This window comes from Numenius arquata, chromosome 3 (assembly GCF_964106895.1).
Source record: "Numenius arquata chromosome 3, bNumArq3.hap1.1, whole genome shotgun sequence".
Taxonomy (NCBI): domain Eukaryota; kingdom Metazoa; phylum Chordata; class Aves; order Charadriiformes; family Scolopacidae; genus Numenius; species Numenius arquata.
Window position 1 is genome coordinate 77,225,167 of NC_133578.1, and position 7,594 is coordinate 77,232,760.

Sequence of the window (7,594 nt, forward strand, 5' to 3'; positions counted from 1 at the left end):
ACAAGCGGTGTCGCTCAGGGGACCGCACTGGGACTGTGCCATGTTTTAATTAATGACATAGAGAAGGAGATCGAGCGCCCCCTGAGCGAGTTTGTGGATCACACCAGGCTGCGCAGTGCGGTGGGTGCCCTAGAGGGAGGGGATGCCATCCAGAGGGACCTTGGGCAGCCCTGAATTAGGACAGAGAACTGCCCCCATCTCGTTAAGCTTCAGGAACGGGTCTGCAGTAATTGCCGGAAAGACAGGAGGAGGCTAAACCTGTCCAGATTTGTCTTCCTGTAGTTCTGGGGCTGTGTGTTTCGCTGTGCCTGTACCCAGTGATGACCACACCGGTAGCTGTGGTGTGTCACAGAGACCCATATGTATCCTGAAACAGAGTGTGTGTGACTTACCCAGTACCAGAACTGGGAGCTGGGAGGGTTCCTCGCCTTATTTACGGCAGCAAAGCTGCCCGGGTGCAGCTGCACAAACTACTGAGTGGCTCACTCTGGTGGCAACTGTCAGAGGAGGCTCTAGGGTTTAGTGAAAACATCCCAAAAATGTTTGGGGTGAGGATGAAACCTTTTTGCCGGAGTGCTGGAGCTTAGAGACTGGGCCCGGCCGGTACAGAGTTCCACTTCCCTAATCCCCAAAGGAAGCGGCGTTGGTGGAAAGCAGAGGCCAAATGGCTGCTCTTGGTGGCCTTCACACCTTGATCTGTGTCACTGGCTCCTTACCAGGGGTCAGAGACCTCAGCTTTCTAAGAGGGGGGGCCTTCCTGGCAGCCCAGAGGCACGGGTTTAGGGAAGATACCGCTTCCCTGGAGGTGGGAGGAGAATCCCCACGGAAGGCTGGTACCCGCGGTGCGGGTTTGGTTCTCGGGTTTCCCATTGGGTGATTTCAGCGTAATGGGGAAAAGAGCTCGTGAGCTCCTGTGCCTCTGCTGGGAAACCTCTCCTGCCTCTGCGGGATCCCGTCCCGGACAAACACGGCCTGAGGTCTCGCCCCAAGGGATGCTGGGGTTCGGGAAAGCTCTGTCAGGTATTTCATGATGCCGGGAGAGTCATCTGAATTCATCTCACACTGGCCCCAGCCCATTTCCGTGTCTGTCCCTCCCGTTTCTCCCTGCCCGACCTGCCCTGGCTTTGAAGCTCTTTCCTGAGTCACTGGCCTTAGATTTGAGCGCTCGGGCAAAGGGGTAACTAATCCCCAGCTTAAACCCTGCGCACACACTCCCAGCTGGAGACCGGCACACCACCCTGCTCCCTTTGGCCCAGGGCCTTAACCCCGGCAATGCCGTTCTTTGTCTAGTTCCGCTGTTGACTTGTGGACAGGTTTAAAGTTTGTAAATCCTGAGGATTATTGGTGTATTCCTGTGTAGAAGATGAGCAGGAGGAGACCAGATAATTCGGGAAGTAGCAGTCTGCAGCAAAATAGGTACACAAGGTTTTCCAGTATCTCACTGGTACCTGGACAGACTGTCTGTCCACAGCATCTTCATGCCGGGTAAATTCCAGGTTCAGCTTTCAGTATGAATAAGGTAAAATCCTGATTCAGCAGCGTTTTCCTGTAAGCGCTGTCTCTGGTGCAGATACTCAGTTTTGAGGCTATGGGGCTGTCCCAGAGGCAGCCAGGACAGGACTGTGTATGGGTAACGCAGGCTGAGTCCCATCCCTCCGAACGAGCAGACCTAGTGAGAAAAAAGGACTTAATAGTCCTGTAGAAGGCCAGTGAGTTAGGAGTCACGCTTCGAAGACAATAGTCCTTTATCTCTCCCCAAACACAAGGGTGGTTGAAATAACCTGATTGACAGCCAAGGATTGTTATTTTTTGCTGTACAAGCTGATTACCAGACTTCTCACTGGCAAGTGTGGGGACTTACCCCCCCCCAAGCAGCCTCAGAGTCTTTCCTGACAGTCCGTGCCTGGATCTCTCCTACGGATCCTGAAGCAGGCTTCAGCTTTATCCCTTCTGTGCCCATCGACGTTAGACCTCTCCGTGATGCTTCTTTCCTGCAAAGACCTGGTGAAAATCTCTCTCTCACACAAGCATTTTGCACTGGGGGTGCCCTTATTTCCTCTGAGCTTTAACCTGTGATCCCTGGGGACCGCTGCAGAAGAGCTTGAGCCTTGAAGCTCTGGGTCTCCTGTTCTCTCTGACCCACCTTCTTTCCCCTTGGTGGTCTTTTCCCCACAGCGTGCACAAGACCGCCTTGCCAGTTGGTTAGTTTTCCACAAATGGGCTGCATCACCTGCGGTTTTCCTCTGTCCTTTCAGTGCCCAGTCCTTGCTTTCTAGAGAACAGACCGAGTGGACTTGGGGGAAGCGACAGCTCTGCTGGTCACAGGGCCCATCCTGCCCCAGGCAGGTTTCACTGAATTTCACTGAATTTTTAGAGTTGGAAGGGACCATAGAGATCATCCAGTCCAACTCCCCTGCCGAAGCAGGATTGCCCAGAGCATGTCAGAGCATGTTACTCAGGGCTGCATCCAGGCGGGTCTTGAACATCTCCAGAGAAGGGGACTCCACACCCTCCCTGGGCAGCCTGTTCCAGGGCTCTGGCACCCTCACCGTGAAGAAGTTTCTTCTCATATTCGAGTGGAGCCTCCTATGTTCCAGCTTGTGCCCGTTGCCCCTCGTCCTGTCACTGGCAACCACTGAAAAGAGTCTGGCTCCCTCCTCCTTCAACCCACCCTTTAGATACTTATAAGCATTGATATGGTCTCCCCTCAGCCTTCTCTTCTCCAGGCTAAAGAGTCCCAGCTCTCTCAGCCTTTCTTCACAAGGGAGATGCTCCAATCCTTGAATCATCCTCGTTGCCCTTTGCTGGACTCTTTCCAGTACTTCCCTGTCCCTCTTGAATTGGGGAGCCCAGAACTGGATGCAGTATTCCAGTTGTGGCCTCACCAGTGCCGAGTAGAGGGGGAGAATGACTTCCCTCGACTCCTACACAAAAGTGTGGAACAGGGCAAGTGTGGAATGAACGTGCTTCAGACGCCAAGGACGTAGGGGTAAGGGTTTTCCCGAATTAGAGGCTGTGCCAATCCATGCAGCACCAGCTAAATCCTCCATTCCATCACACGGCACTGGAGCTGGTAAATTTCTCAGCCCTTTGGGGGATGTAGGTTCCACCGGAGCAGTGCAGGGGGGCTGCCATCAGTCCCTGTACGCAGCTTGGCTTCTCCCGCTTTCTCTGACCCTCCTCCAGCCGGGAAGCACTTGGGGCTTCTCAGGAAAAAACTGTTTCTGGGCCTGTTCCAGTGACCTTCCCGCTGAAGCGGTTCCAAGTGTGTAACTCCATGGGGGATAGATCCAGGAATATTCCAGGGGGTGCTGAGCCTGAAGGAAGAGAGTAGAAAAGCCTAGCTGGTCCGGGGCGGCAGCCTGCAACAGAAAGAGCTGTTTCTCAGGACATGCTCTAGGTCCAAGCTCCCCAGCGAACCTCTCGTTTAGTGGAACTGCATGGCAAATGGGGTGCAGTTTTCCAGAGAAAACAGAAAACCGGGTGGTTTGAGCTTTTAAGGGGAAGGGCGCTCTCTCACACAGTGTCTGCTCTGCAGCAGCCGAGCACTCGAGCGTAATGAGGTACCATCACAGAAAACTGCTCCTCTCAGAAACATCGTCCTGCAAGTCAAGGCAGCACCAGGCAGAGATGGGGATGAGGCTGGGACGGGACTCTTCCAGTAATCTTTTATAAACTGTACCCTCAGTCCGGTTTGCAAGTCGTGTGTGTATGTGTTAGCGCTGATTCAGTGCCAGACCCTTCCTGGGGTGGGACTATAAACCCCCGACGGCTGTTGGGGGACGTGGGGGGCAGCGGTGGCTCAGGGCCGCACCTGCAATGGCTGCTCAAACGGAAAATAGTTTCCTTCTCCGCCAATCAGGGAAGAGGCTTCTAGAGAAAATCCCATCAAATCCCTGCTTGGTTGAGACCCGGGATCAGTGGTGTCTCCGTCTCTCCATGGTTTGCGAGACACGCAATGTTCATGCCTTCGGAGCTTCCATAACCACGGGCTGACAAACACTCTTCCGTTAAACCGATCCCGCTGCCCGACGGCGCCACAGAATTTCTGTTCCACCTTGAAGATTGAAACTCTACAGCAAAACCATTTTCTTCCCGCTTACAGGGCCCTTGAGAACAGCCCCAGAATGAAGATGTGCAGGGATCATGGTCTTAAACACTGAGCTTTACAGAGAGATTTCCCTCGACCTGCTGGAGACCTGACATTAGCAACGTTTCCTGTCTGCTCTTGTATTAAAATCTTTATTTAGCTTAAATGGGTCTTTTTTTTTGTTTTTCTCCTTATTCGTGTACTTTCACAGAATGTGATTTGTTGTTATTATTAGTCTTTTAGTAGGGCAGATGAATCAAACTTATAAAATCTCCTTCCTTAAGAGCTTTCAGTCATTCCCATGGCTCTAAAAGCTGGTCTGAGCAGGGACACGATTTGTCAGCTCCTTTTGTCTCGAAGTGGCCAGAACCTCGGCGTTTCGGCTGGGAGTGGGTGCCCGTGTGCTCGGCCGCTCACCTGCCTGCTCTCACCAACGCATCCAAACGCTCCTCCTCGCTCCGGCTCCCTCATGGGCACCTGCCTGGGCTGTTTCTGTTCCGCATGAACCGTTTGTTTCTCCTGCGTCACGTCTCACCCCTGAGTTTACGCGTAACGCAAATTCCTGTTCTTTGTCTCTGACGTAACCTTGTGCTTGAGATTTCGGCAGATCTAGGACAAGAGGAAACGGCCTCAAGTTGCGCCAGGGGAGGTTCAGACTGGATATTAGGAAAAATTTCTACACTGAAAGGGTTATTAAGCCTTGGAATGGGCTGCCCAGGGAAGTGGTTGAGGCACCATCCCTGGAGGTATTTAAAAGACAGGTTGACACAGAGCTTAGAGACACGGGTTAGCGATGGGTTTTATCAGAGTTAGGTTGATGGTTGGACTGGATGATCTTAAAGGTCCCTTCCAACCCAGACAATTCTGTGATTCTATTCCATTAATGAAGCATCTTCAAAACACCAGAGTTTGTGCTGTGTTCTGCTGCCCCCCCATGTTCTAGGAAGCGTAGCTGGGACACTCCCATGTGTTTGTACAAATGCGAAGAGACGCTCCTAAAATGTAAGTCTCCTCTTTGTATTTCCCGATGGCTGATCGTCTGTCTTAGGGTTCACCCCCATTTTTCCCAGCTCCCATGGTGATTCCTGCTGGGGTGCTGCACCAATGGAAGCGTTATACCAGTTAGTGGTTTTGCCCAGAAAAAACAAATACGATTTGTGTTAAGTCATAGGTTATCGTGGCAGGATTTCTCTGTTACAGAATACGCTGAAACTGAGGCAAATGAAAGATGAATAAACCCAAATGTTCAAAAAATCTCCTTCCTTCCTAATTTCACAGCCATCAGGCTGAAAGGCCCTGCGCGTGCTGGGATAACTCCCGCCTCCTCCTCCTGCTTTTCACAGCTGCTTTTCTCTTTGCTGCAGGAATATTTCTGGCCCTTTACAGCATGAGGAAAGCCGAGCATCAGCAGGAGCTGCCTTGCGTCGGTCGGTGCCCGTGGCGGTTCCTGGAGCTCTGCCCAGTGTCACACGTGACGTGCCACATTCAAACTGTGAGGAATGAACCATTTATCTCTAAAAGTTTCACTAGGAGATAAATGTCCAAGAACTGGTGTGGAGGTGGAGACCTGTGTACGGGAGGTAAAAAGAGCTGGAACAGAGTCTTGTTTGGAGAGGAGATGAGTGTAATGTCTGGGTGACAGAGCTGGGCTGGAGGTGGGACATTCAGAGGTGATAAATCATGGAATTGTCCAGGCTGGAAGGGACCTTTCAGCTCCTGGAGTCCCACCACGGACCCAGCACTGACCAACCCACCACTGACCCATGTCCCTCAGCACCACCTCTGCCCGGCTTTTCAATCCCTCCAGGGATGGCGACTCCACCACTGCCCTGGGCAGCCTCTTCCAAGGCTTCCCAGCCCTTTCCAGGAAGGAATTTTCCCCAATCTTCATCCTAAACCTCTCCTGGCCCAACTTGAGGCCATTTCCTCTTGTCCCATGGCCTGTTCCTTGGGAGAAGAGACCGACCCCCGCCCTGGCTACACCCTCCTTTCAGGGAGTCATAGAGAGCGATGGGGTCTCCCCTCAGCCCCCTTTTCTCCAGGCTGAACTCCCATATGACTTGTTCTCCAAAATGAGCAGAAATTACTGGGCAAGAAAGGCAAGGAGTGATGAAGAGAGCAGGGAAGTGTGAGAGCAGTGCAGATAAGCACAAGGAGGCCCACAGTGTCCTGGGGACAACTTAGAGGCAACAACATATTTTGGACTTTATGCTTTTGTCAGGAAGCAGCACCATGTGTCCCGGCACTGGACGCGGGTGTGGGTTTCAGACCCGCCGTGTCTGGGGAGACGGAGATGGCCGTGGGTGCTCTTTATTTTCCCTTTTTGCAGCCCTTTTCCAAGTCTCCACTGTGTCCCCCTCGACTCCTGTTCCTCTGTGTGTCGCCATCCTTCCAGCGCTCCTCACAGAGAGCCCATTTCATGCTCCTGATGGCCCACAGGGACTAGCTTTCGTCTGGCTCATTTTTTAAAAGAGAAATGTTGATACCTCACAGAACTTCACTCAGTGGCACAGGATTTTTTTTTTTAAAGTATTTTTCTAACAGTGCCTCATATTATAAACTTGATATCCAGCTGCTGCCAGCTAAGAGAGTGTGCGTATTTGCTTAGCAGTATGGTTTAGTGATGGTTTTTGTGTCAGGTTGATGGTTGGACTCGATCTGAAAGGTCCCTTCCAACCTGGACAATTCTATGATTTTATATTATTTAGGAAACCTGTATAAACAAAATCTGGGTTATTTTTCCCTTTGGACGTTACTTCAGCAGGGGAGTTGGACTAGATGATCTCTATGGTCCCTTCCAACTCTAAAAATTCAGTGAAATTCAGTGAAATTCTGGCGGGTGAAGGCAGCGCAGCCAGAGCAGGGGCTGTGGCCGAGGCGAATCCCCGGGTTCTTCCTCCAGGCCAGGCCCCGCCGCCTGCCCACCCGTCCCGGCCGCTGGGCTCGGCTGGGCCCGGTCTCGCCTCACGGCGGGCGGGTCTCGGGGCCGGCCGGGCCTCGCCTCGCTTCACGGCGGGCGGGCCCCCTAACAGCGCCAGGCCAGGCCAGGCCAGGCCTCTCGGTCCCGGCTGGGCCGGGCCTCGCCCCACGGCGGGCGGGCCCCGGGGCCGCGCAGGGGCGGTGGCTGGGCCGGGCCTCACCTCATGGCGGGCGGCCCCCGGGGCCGGGCCGGACCAGACCTCGCCCCACGGCGGGCGGGCCCCGGGGGCCGGGCGCGGGGCAGGGCGGGAGCGGACTCCGCTTCCCGGCGACGCTCGCGGGGGGGCGGCGCGGCCCCATCAGCCGAGCGGGGCCGAACGGGCGCGGCGGGGCCCGGGCGCGGCGGCCAGGCCCGAGAGGGCGGCGCGGCAGCCGGCGAGCGGAACCGGCCCGGCGTCTGCGGCGGCGCCCGCCCCCCCACCCCCCCCGCGCATCCGGGCCCTCCCTCGGGCAGGCCCCTTCCCGGCGCGGCGGCGGCGGCCGCCCCTGCGCGCCCGGAGCGGACGGCGGCCGGGCCCCGGCGCG